At 38.8% G+C, this 12,901-nt stretch overlaps 1 pseudogene; it reads left to right on the plus strand.

Moving 5' to 3' along the window:
- The first annotated feature begins 1,404 nt into the window (after nt 1–1,404).
- LOC103944033 lies at nt 1,405–10,588 on the plus strand (annotated as a pseudogene).
- The last annotated feature ends 2,313 nt before the right edge of the window (nt 10,589–12,901 follow it).

Consider the following 12,901-nt stretch of genomic DNA (forward strand, 5'->3'; position numbering starts at 1 on the left):
TTATTTTTTATTATAAAATAATAATTTAATTTTTCTCTTCACTCTGGACTCCCTGCTTCTTCTTCTCTCTGGAACCCAACCCACACTGCGAAACGACGCAACCCACGCTGAAACACCTCTCCATTTCGATTGAAGCTCCAAAGTTGAGTTACGAAGGTAGTTGTGGGAGTTAAGCTCGCTGGTTTTCTCGTCGCCGCCGCCGCTCTCTAAAGTCTCGCTCGCCTCCTTCTCTGTCCTCCAAACCGGCTCGAAAGCTTCCAGTAAGAGCAGGCAAGGATCAACAGAGCAAAAGCAATCAGACCCAACATCCCCGCCAGGCCTCCGAATAGGTAGGGCACCGGAGACCCAACATCCCCGCCAAGCAATTACGGTTCTCATATTTATGTTTAAATTTATATATATATATATTTTAATTGGAGTTTAGGAAATTAGGAAGGTTTTGAGTCGATGAAAAGAAGGTAAGGAAATTTAAGCTGATGAAAATGGAGGTGGTGGGTTATGGTATTTATCGCAGGGGAAAAGTGTTTTCACCCAGGGAGTCGAATTCAGGTCGAGGGAGGTGTGACGCGTCATGTAGGCCGGGCAAGGGCTCAGCACATTCTGAGCCGGCCTAGAGACCAGCTTGGGCTGGGTGCCAGCCTATCTGCTCGGCTGGAGTGGATTGGCTGGGTGCCAGGCCAATAATTTGGCTGGGTGCCAGCCTAAAGGTTCCCCGGTGGAACTGCTCTAATGACAAGAAAGTTCTTCTCAAGCTGAGACAGAGAGAATTGCTAGGCTCACAGAAGTAGACCAAGTGAGTCACCCAAACTTAAGGCCTAACTCTTGGCAGCATGCCACATTAACAAACTTGTGTGGGGGGATTTTGGTGATGTGCGAAAAGCCAAAATGACTATTATTGAGATGTTGAAAGATCAAATCTCCAACTCCCTTCTCTTTCTGTGATTTGTTCTGCTCAACTTTTGTTTCTGGTCTCCTTTAGTACTTGCACTACAAGTTAGCTCTCCTTCTTTAAGTCTAAAATAAATTTAGCTACTTCTGTTGTTTCTTGATAGAATAAGGAGAAGGGCTTAAGATGGGAAGACAGATCGCGATATCTCAACTAAATCACGCAATGTTACGTTGATAAGTTAAGACATATAGTATTACGTGATGGCTTGTGACATTGTTAGATTAACGTCTTGGTTACAATGTAGTTTTATCTCCTAATTTTCAACTCATCTATTAGTCTATTAAAACATGATAATGCATCTTGTGTTTGATGGAAAACATGGTAAAGGGCTTTCAATTAGGATTAAGACTCCCAATCAAACGTGAAGAAACAGATTTGAATTAAAAAAGTAAGGACAAAGAATTGAAGAAACGGATAATATATTTTGGAAAGGACATCATATCTGGCAAATATACATGAACTTTCAATATTCTGTCATATCCATTGTTCTTAATCAGTTTATTATTATTATTCCGGAAAGGTATAAGACAATAAGAAAGTTGAAAATAGTATCAAATCGTTCAAAAGAACCTTTCAATACACACAAAGTAACAATATCACATCATAGTGAGATAGTCTAGTTCACAATGATAGACATGCTATGGTATACACAAAGTAACAATATCACATCATAGTGAGATAGTCTAATTCACAATGATAGACATGCTATGTTGTTAGACAATCATTTTCAAATTCATTCTTTGAGATATAGCAAAATGTTCTTCAACGTACGGCAGTCGGTAACCCATTGTTAGCCGCTCTCAACAGTATGTAATCGTTGCTACAATCGGTCCTGGTGTTTCTGATGCCGCTGCCTCCATGAACACCGTGACTTTGAGATTTTGTGGTCTTGAATAATGTTGCGACTAACATCTCTAATTTGTATTGAAAGGTTGCTAATCAAAACAGCTAAAGCCACTTTGCTAGCAATAGCCAACTCCTTCACCTTCCTTCTCTTTTATCCTACCCCAAAATCCTCGTACCACTCTCTTCATATCCGATTCGCTATCAGACAATGCCTCCATATCCGACCACCTCTACACCCTCACCCGCCGGCCACACGTGGCTGGCCTTAAAGCCAACGACGAGGCTGCAGCTTATGTCCTCTTCATTTTCACTTCCTCCAGTATCAAATTCCACGTTGCCCCTTACCGTGCGGCCTTGACTTATCCGGCGTCACACTCCTTAACACTTGATTTGATTTTTATCACTTGTGCAAAAAGGGTTAAAAATACTTAAAATACTTGCAAGAGAAACAAGATTATCGTAGCAAGGTCATTCTCCACTAGGATCATTTTAAATAAATTTATGCGAAACCAAATCTAGTCTAATTATTTAAACAAAGTTTTGAAAAAAAAAAGATGATTTAATGACCTAAATTAAGAAAAAACGAATTTAATTAAAAAGGTTAACAAAAATATGCAATATAAAAATGAAAAGAAAAAGAGACAATTTTTTTTTTTAAATCAAAGTGAGAAAGCACTAGGGTTACGCCGTTACTTTAACAATCCTATGTAATTCTTCTAATTACTTATGAATTACACATGCATATTTTGAAGGTTAGGTTTTCCTAAAGTATGTCGTACTTAGAACCTCCAACATAGAGCGTATATCTAAAATGCAACCCGTCCGTGGTGTTCAGATCAAATGTGAACATGCAAAACTCATTACGTTGTGTAAAAACCTTTTGAAAAATCATGCAACCCATAAGATGTGGCGTCCATCATAAGTGAAGTTATACATATTAACCACAAAAAGCCTTAATCAGTTTTAGGGACAGCTCTCTGCCAAAATTGCATCAAATTACTTTTCTAAATATTCTAATGGTCACGAATCACTACGACAAATAGATAGTTTAAACCGGTGATTAACAATTCAAAATCTGCATGCATAATATCATAAGCAAATTACAAAGAGGCTACATATTCTTGCTAAGGCTTGTGGCCTTACCCTAGCAAAGAGAATTAGTTACGCATATTGATAATTAAAATCAAAACAATCTTTATTGAAATAGAAAAAGAATGAAAACACCTTGAAAGTATAAGTCTTGGAATCTCTAAACTTTGGCCAAAATCCCCTCTCCGAAAATTGCATAAAAAGAGAGGAACTAGGGCCGGCCACAGTGGCTTATTTATACTACATAGAAAGTTCATTCCTTGACATAAAATAAAACTAAGAAACCAAATAAATTAAAAACATAATCCTAAATTGATTAGGAAAATTTGCCCAGAATTTGTACAACCATGTTTTGGACCCAAATCTCTTCCAAAACCGGGCCAAGATGGCTGGACTTAGAGCTTGAAATAATTTGAACACTTCTCCAGAAGGCAACCAACCCAAAAGAGGTCATCTTAAGCCAAAAAAATCGCAATTAAACCCCAAAACATTACTTTCCAGCAATGCGCACTACTTCTCTATTTAATCGCCAAAAAATAATGGCTTGTTAGAAAAAGCTGAAATTTTGACATGAACAAACTAAAGGCAAACGTCCTCCAATTTGAATCACTACAAAATTCATTTGTTTGATCACATTTTGCTCCAGAGAAAGTTGAATGTCCTGTATTGAAAATATAAAGCAAAGTATCAAAATTCTATCAAAATAATTACCAAAACATACTAAGAATAGGATAAAATATATAATATGAAATCGACTCATGACTCACACCGTCCCCTATCAGTTTCAATCTCCGGCAAGAAATCTGTGAGAGTGATCCTTATGGTGATGTGGCACATGAAGGCCTGCCCATTTTTCATGCTTATGCAAAGTCGGGAACTCTCAATATCACTGCCCCAGTGGTTTATGTCAATTACGGACTTTTAGAGGACTATGAGACCTTAAAACAAATGGGACTGAATGTTTCGGGTTCGATAACAAATTTCGGCTATAAGTCTCGAATTTTACTGTTAGCATCTATTATGATTTGAATGTGAGATCCACCTTAGCATGATTAGTTACTCCTTTGCCAAAACTTCGTAGATTAGTCATTCTGGGTATTCACATTCACCGGGATGCGTGGACATTTGGAGCTGTTGACCCAAATAGTGGCACTGCAGCACTGTTGGAGACTAGAGGTAATTGTGGATTTGAATTATGTATCGTCATCAAGTTCGTGCACAAGAAAGAAAACATAACAGAAGTTGCTTTTGATGTGTAACGTAGATTGCCCAAAGATTAGGGAAGCTGCAAAAAAAAAAAACAAATTGGTGTAAACCTCGGCGTACATTTGTCTTGTGCAATTTGGCCTAACACTCGAACCATGGTTGCCCCTGAAAAAACAGGAAACATTGTGCTTTTAATTACTAATAAACAATTTTAAAATTGCAGGATGCCCAGTGTACCATTCAATTTATGATGACTTTACATAGATGCAAAAATTTGTTGATCCAATGTTTCATAGGCATGTAACAGGTCAGCCTTAAGTTTAAATTCTACTTGCATATAACATGTTTCATAGGCATCTCAGACAATTCTACTTGCATCCCCCTTGACAGTTTAAATTCAAGCACCTCGATTTAATTGATTGCTGTCGATCACAGTGGCAAGTGTATGGGGTCTGGTAGCTCTTTGGTTAGAGGATGCAGAATTTTTGCCTTTTAATGATCTCTCGTACGCAATGGAGCTACAAGTATGGCAAACATTTTCTTCTAATTAACCGCTACATTCACTTTTGAAACAATCAAATGTATTAGTTACGTGGAGAAACTTGTGCAATACAAAATAGTATATTGAAACTCTAAATGCCAGACATATAGAAGGACTTGGAAGATGATATTTCGGACATGAACATAAACTTAACTCCTCTGTTCAAATCCATTGATGAGCTCAAAAGAGCATTCACAAAAATAAACAACCAAATAGAGGTACACTAGTACAAAAAACACTTTGCGCAACGCAGGTCCTTCGTCGTGCAAAGTCAAAAAACTTCACGCAAAACTTAGCTCAACGCCCCTTTGTCGCAAGCTAACCGTCGAGGCAAGGCAGTGACATAAGGGTTTGCGCGACGAAGAAGAAATATTTGTTGCGCAAAGTAGCTTTGCGTGACGCATGTCCCTACGTCGCGCAAAGTGGCTTCGGTGCCTTTGCGCGACGTAGGTAGAATCTTTGTCGCGCGAACCCCTTTTTTTTGTTTTGGTCAAAAATATTATTTTTTAAATTTTTAATAAATATTGTAATTAACTTCTAAACAATAATTAATTAACCAAGGAAAAGTAGTTAATTATAAAATATATGAAAATGTACATAAAAGATGTTCGAACAAAAAAAAGAAAAAACTACAAGTAGTCTTCTAGGTTTGATACATCAGGCTACTGGGTATCGGTAGGGGGAAGTGGCTCGGAGGTCGAAGGTGTAGCAAGATCAGATACTGGTAGTGAAATTTGGAGGCCGGACATCTATATGGCTCGTACAAGATGTCTCACGTGCCCGACATAGGCCTTCATCTCCTTGCCTTGGGCCCTCATCTGCTCGCCATGGGCCCTAATCTGCTCGTCCTAGGCCCTTATTTGCTTCTTTTGGGCCCTCATTTGCTCGCCCTGGACCGTAAGCTAACCCTTTAGGGTTGTCACTTCCTCCTTTAATGCACTGACCTCTGCTGTGTTCGATCTGGAAGAAGAGGCACTCGTCTCACGAACTCGCGCTTTCCCCATACACAGAACAACTTTGCCATGACAACGACCGAAGTTCTGATCCATGACATTACTCAGGATCTGAAAACCTGCACCCTTGGGTACCATGACGTCCCCGATTGGGGTCTCCAGGGGAAGCTGCGATGTTGCTTCTTGGAGAACAGTAGTGCGCTGTTCGACCACAGCAGCCTGTAATAATAAAGAAAAAAACATATAATGTTTAATAACAGAATATAAATAATATTTGAATGATTCATACAATAAGAATAATAACAATTACATATACTTACATGAAGCTGTTTAGCTGTCTCATCACCAGGTCGAACGTAAACATCCTCGAACATGTCGATCTCTGGGAACTTAGAACCCTCCTGAAGAAAAAACCATTAAGAAAATTTTATTAATCAATAATAATAAATAAATTGTATAAAATTTCAAAATTAATATACTTTTACCTAACGTCATGCCTCAAGCCTATACGAAAAGGGCTTCAAACCGGAATGGTGGAGAAGTGTTTTTGAGTCCCAAGCTATCTTGCCAGCAATAGATTTCTTCTGTTAAACACACAATATACATGTTAGTGCGACTATTTGAAATAAATTAATAAAGGAAGCTTAAAAAAAATAACTAAAACAATAATATATTATTATTAAAATATTATGTACATACCACAAATTTTGGGTCCGTAAAATGTTTGCAGAGTCACTCCCAATCCTCTAGCCAGTCTTGCAACTCGATTGGGCAACCATGTAGGTGAGCAAACTCCGGATCATCCCATAGCTTAAAATGCGGTGAAGATTGTTCTTCCAATGTTTGTACCGAGTTGCTAAGTCTCTTTTAAGTAGGCCATGGCCTCGGGGGATATGTCATCAAGATCAAATGACACACCCTGATCGAGATCAGGGCATGTTGGCCGTCATGTGGAAGTGACGTAACCATGTGCACAGTGCGGAAGCTAATAAAATAATAATATAAATGGTACGAATAAATAAAAACTAGCTTTACACAAAGTAAAGACAACAAGTGCAAGCGTAAGTGTGAACCCTAAGTTCAGAGCATAAAGCCTAATGCAGTCCAAAAGGAAATGACGACAACAAAAGCACACCCGAAGGTGGTCCTACGCTGGTGGTGGTCTGTCAGATATGCTAGGAAAATCCTCAGGGAAGCCACCAAACGTGCTAGCCAACTAGAACCTGGAGGGGCACAAAACAAAAGCGTGAGTGGGCAAAAACAAAGCTTTTCGAAAACCAATTTAATAAATAAGTTCTAACCCCTCGCCGTAAAACCTGTATACTTCCCAAAAAGTAGAATATATATATATATAAGTCATGCTCGAAAAACATGCCATGCAATATGTCTCGAAGTAATATGCCAGTGCTCAGGAAACATTAAATCAATACCATGTAAACTGTCAGCCGAAGTCACCTAACGTGACCTGTACGGCTGAATCTAGAGCTCGAATCTCCATCTCACTAACTATACCTGCACACGAGTCGGAACCACCTAAAGTAGTCTGTACAACAGGCCTGGGTGTAATATAAGTACGCTCTAGTGCTACGATCACGTGAAGGCTGGACGAATAATCGCGGGTCACTTACGAGTCGGAACCACCTAAAGTGGTCTGTAAGACAAGCCTGTGCACCTAATTTGGATCCAAGATGAGCGTGTGGTGCGGGAGGTGAACATCATGTGAAGGAATGTGCCCTACTCTGGGCGGGAGCACTAACATCGAGGGTGCAGGTTATGAGCTCTCTATATAACTAGAAACACTACTGAACGTAAATGTAAAATCATACTCACCTGACACTTACCTGTGCGTCCACGGCACCAATACACATGTATATATATATGACTAATAATGCATAAACGAACGGCAACCAATAAACATGGCATAATAATATAAAAACATTTTAATTCATTTTCTGGGAAACGTATAAGTATATAGGTATATACGGAAAACCAAAAGCCCACTCACTGGTACGTAGAAGGGTCGTAACCCCCTTGTCTCGAGTGACCACGCTCGTCCTCGGGATACGTCTCACCTATATGCGAAACAACTATAAAAACGTTAATTTTAAAGCACATAACCAACCTTTAGAAATAACTTCTCATACATTGCTCAAATGGGGTGTATGAATACACTAACGTGATCTACTCACCTCAGGAACATCCCCGTATTTTTAGAAAAAAATTTCACCGCCGCACGCGCCGGCCACACGCAGGCACGTGCCTGGCACGCTGACGGCGTCAGTTGACACCGTCAGGAATATTCCGTTATCCTTAACGGTTTCTGTCAACGGCGTTAGGAATATTCCGGCGAGGCTCCAACGCCGTCGCCAGCGCCGGATAATCGAGAAAAATTCAAATCGTCCTATCTTCTTCGTTTTTCAACCAAATTTCACAAAATTGGTACCAAAATGAAGCTTTACCACGAGAGGAACAAGATCATACCACTTTCAAGTGCTAAAATCCACGAAATCTCGCCTGAAAAATACCCCCAACTTCGGCCAACCTCGAAACTCACGATCCCGACGTCCAAAACCTTCAAACGAATCACCCCGAGCCTCCTAGGGACCTCACCAAGCTTCCTACAAGCTTGAAATTCCCAAAAACATGAGAAATTACGTGTGCATGAACAATACCAAAATCGGGTATCTCGAGTTCGACGTGAAAACGAAGGTAACCTTACCTGAAATGGGTATGGTTGGACTCCTACGAGCCTCACGAGCATGGATATGTATTTTGTTTCTTCGATCTATGAAGATTTGATGGGTTTGTGTGTGTGTCCGTACGTTGTATGAAAAATGGGAAGGGAGAGGGCTCGGGATAGGGGTGCAGGGCAAGGGAAAGGTGAGGGTGAGTGTGGGGAAAAGTGTGTGGTGCAAAACCAGCCACACCAAACCAAAAAGAACAACCACACAACGAAAAATCTCGCTAGGGGCAAAATCGTCTTTTCACGCGTACGTTTTTAAAATTTCCGGGACGGGCTGTCACATCAAAATTGACCTACGAATATGAAAAATAATAAAATAATAGTAAGAAATTTAATAATATTAAGATAATATATTTTGGTTTTTAATATTTGTAAGCAAAATTAAAAAAATGATAAAGGCTAAAAATTAATATACTAACCGACAACTTGTCTCGCACCAGTTTCTTCGTCCCCTTGAGAATTTCTGCCCAAGACTCCCACTGCATAGGACAATTTTGTTTAATAACAACACCACAACTACTAGCGACGCTACTATGTTGCTGTGAGGTAGTTGCTCCACAATGTCGCAGGTCATACTCAATCTTGATCCTAGAGCCGGTCAGACGTACGCTTTGTGCCTTATTCAACATTCGACTAGGCCCCCTGGTGTTTTTTTTAGCTGGCCAAAAATAATTATATGGTGAAATCCCTAAGCTTAAATTTGTACAGAAAATTCGACACAACCTCCCCTAATAGTATAGCATTTCCCAAAACCTTAAAACAGTAAAATAACAGTAATTCACAACCCCCATTACATTTTCACAATCCAACAAATTTTCACCATCATAAAAATAATAATTTTAAAATGAAAAAAAAAATACAACATAGTGATTGAGAATTAGAAAAACTACCTGGCTGGGAGGCCTCACGCTCAACTCTAGATGCTGAGGAAGTGTGATCAGAAGGCTCCGGCTGGCGGCAGCACTAGTGAGGCCATTGTGCACTGAGCAGTCGAACCGACACTGATGACGTCAATGAGACGGGCACCTGGGACGCCGTAGGAGTAGCCCCAGTAAGGGGTGTAGACTTCCCAATCAATGGAGCACTCACGCCTGGAGCAGTAGATGCTGATAATGCAGGAGGCTCATTAGTCACACTCCGACGACGAGTGATCAACCGCGACATCTATATACTTTTTGAACCATAAAATTATAACATTAGAAACTAATCCTTTCTTGCATTTGAAACTAATCAATTAGCAGCCAAAGTAATAAGTAAGTAGTTACCAACATTCTTAACTTCAAAACAAGAGGAACTACCTATCCATTTTCATAGCCAACAAAAAAAAAAGTGCATCAAGTGAAAAAAAAATAAAAAGGGTAATCCAACATTGGGATTACCAAGCATTGTAATCAATCAAAGGTACCAAAACTTCATTAGACTAATTGATATGATCAAAGTATCGTACAAAAGCAGTTTACTTCGTACAAGCCATTCAACCAGACACATGCCATAGAGACTAACTAGTAAACAGGTAGGAAGGTAAGAGAAGCAACTCCAAATGTTGTGCACCTTCGTAGGTGCACCTTTGTCGTGCAAAACAGTTTTGCGTGACGCATGCCTTCATTGCGCAAAGTGCCGTCGCGCAATGGTCATTTGCGCGACATTTTGTGTTTAGTGTCGCGCAAACATGTTTTTGTACTAGTGGTATCGATCGAGTTTCCTATAAATCTTGATCAAGCACTTTCATTTCATATGAATACAGAACTGAACCATGATTCTCCGGGAAATAGAACAAAATAAAGGTTGGCAGTTCACATGGAAGAAAGATCATTTGAAGGTGAGAGAGCTGAATGACAGACTAACGATGACAGAGCCTGCATTTACAGATCAAGATGGACTATTTGGAAGGTCATGCTATAAGCATTTGGTATGTTTCTTACGAATCGTCATGTAAATTTAACTAAAGTTGTATCCATTGTTCTTTCATTTGCGTTTGACGATCTCTCAAAAGCATTTTGTTTTCCTAACCCTGTGATCTCGGATTTTGATTGTTACACTAATTAGTATAGTATTTTGGCAGATTTACGGGCCCTCAAAGCATGACGATTATGGATCGATATCCTTCCCTGGAATAGATGAAGGCATTGAAAAGTCGTGGAAATCTGCAACATGAAGTTTATAGGGTCTCCAGAGCTGTCAAACATGCCTCGCAAATCCTCAGTGGTGAACTAGCTAACATGACAACTTGTAGTCTCCTATACCAGGAAAATTTCGAATGATTGTTTGTGGACATCAGCAAACAAAAAAACTGCATGTATTTCCCTATTTAAATCAAACGAGTACGAATAAGAAATGTTGTTGTGTTCGATATGTTTGTCAATGAAAAAATTGCAAACATGTAGAAACTTGTTTGAGGGGAACATCATATTTAGCTGCAAAGCTTTGTCTTCTTCAGTTAAACAGGTTAAATTCTATAAAGACACCACTTTTCTAATAATTATAATAAAAGATTGAACCTTTTATTTAATGGATTTGGATCCTCTTTTGAGCAGGGAGTCTGAATCCTCTTGACCCAATAACACGGGCCGTTGAATTTTGATTAAACGGCTACAATTATTATAACTTTTAGAGGGACTCCCTGTTTGTAGCCGTTAGATCAAAATCCAACAGTTCGTGTTATTGGGTCAGGAGGATTCGGATCCCTGCTCAGGAGAGGATCCAAAATCTTATTTGATGGTTTTGTTTCACAGATTGAACCTTTCCCAAGCATGTTCTGAAAAGAGAAAATTAGATTCTACCACTTCTTTTTCACATTTTTTAAACTAAACATTTGTAGGTTTTAAAGTTTTGATTTAACTTTTAAAAATTTAATTAGGGTGCTTTAATTTATGTCCACATCAGCAATTTCTAATTTAATTCATTTATCTGTTATTAATGTATTTTTCTCAAAGTAAAAGGATATATACTCCTCATTTCCAGTTTTAAAAGAATATATACTCCTCATTTCCAGTTTATCCTTTAATATCACTTATTAATTCTTAATTATCTCCCTAAAAATCAGAGACCATGTTTTCTGCTTATTTGTTTTTCTCACCCAGTTCATCAAAAGAGGGATACAGGCATGAAGACTTTTGCAGGGGAGAGAGAAAGAGATAGATATAGAATAACTAGTAAAAATAAGCTGCAATTTGTTAGGGGATATAGAGAGATTAGGTGTTCATAAACAACGATCTATTTTATTGGCTTATGAATGTTCTGCGATCTTTCTATCCACCATTATTGAGTATGCACACATATTGCATCTTGTATCTCTTGACATGGATCACCACAATTTATTTTTTCAAATAGAAACATACTGATGTCAAATTGAAACGTACCAATATCAATTTAAAACGTACCAAAGTTAAATTAAAACGTACCAATGTCAAATTAAAACGTACTATGCAATTTGAAACGTACTCGTGTTCAAGTGAAATGTACCCATTATAATATCTAAAAGGAAATTGAGTCAATCGAAGCGAACTTTCCAAACATACCACGGTACGTGAAAAATTATGAAAATATCGATACAAAGTGTGGTAAAACAAAAGGCTTATGCTTTAGTGTTACTATTCATATTTGAAGGTGTACAATATATCGTACCCCACCATCTTTGATGGCAATTTGACATTGGTGTGTGCTATCAATTAATACAGTGTGGAGTTGGAAGAAAAAGGTACGCAAGATGCAGAAGCAAATATCAAGTTGTTTTTTTTAAATTGTAAAAGAATTTCTGTTGAAATTGAATACTGAGTCATAACCACTAGGGATTTAGCTAATTGGTAAAGTGCATATAATGGCAAATCGTGTAGTTTTGTATTATGTGGAACCTCAATTGTAGGAGGATGTTTAATCAAAATTCTAAAAGACATGAATGTTTAATCTCAAAATTTCAAAAGCTAAGCATCTGTATCGAAATGCCCTTTCTGAAAACAAGGAAGTCAGGTGCTTCATTTAGGTCGTAAATTTTAAGGTAAATATCAGTTTACTACCCTCATGTTTCGTGGTTTTCAACATTTAGTACATCAAATTTTTTTCGTCCCAGAGTCATAACTAAAGTGTAAATTTTGGGACAGTTTCGTACATCCGTTAGTTAAACTGTTAAGTCTCCCGTTGAGTGATGACGTGGTGCCTATGTGGACAATGACTGGACGCCACGTGTCATTAAGGGGTCCACGTGGATTTTTTTTTTCCTTTCTTTCTTCTCTTCAGAGGTGACGTGGATTTTTTTTCTCTCTCTTCTTTTTCTTCTTCTTCCTTTCTTCTATTCCTTTCTCCAGAGAATCCCCACTGCCCCCCAGTCGATTTGCCTTTCTGGACCAACCCATTTTTCGTCCTTGACCCTAAAAATGGGCAAGTCGACGTCCTCTAGAAGCTTGAAAGGCAGGACCTTGTTGTCCACCTCCACGTTGAACTCGTATGCCACCGAATGCCCCACCTGCGTGTCTCTTAAATCGAACATTGACACCTTCAGATCCTCCACTTTAAACCCTAATCCCTTCACAATGGCCTCCAAAAATCCTGCAAATCAACCAAATCTAGGGGTGGCGTAG

This window comes from the organism of the source record quoted next, unplaced genomic scaffold, assembly GCF_019419815.1.
Source record: "Pyrus x bretschneideri cultivar Hongxiangsu unplaced genomic scaffold, Pyrus_bretschneideri_v1 Contig1, whole genome shotgun sequence".
In the NCBI taxonomy this organism is placed as follows: Eukaryota; Viridiplantae; Streptophyta; class Magnoliopsida; order Rosales; family Rosaceae; genus Pyrus; species Pyrus x bretschneideri.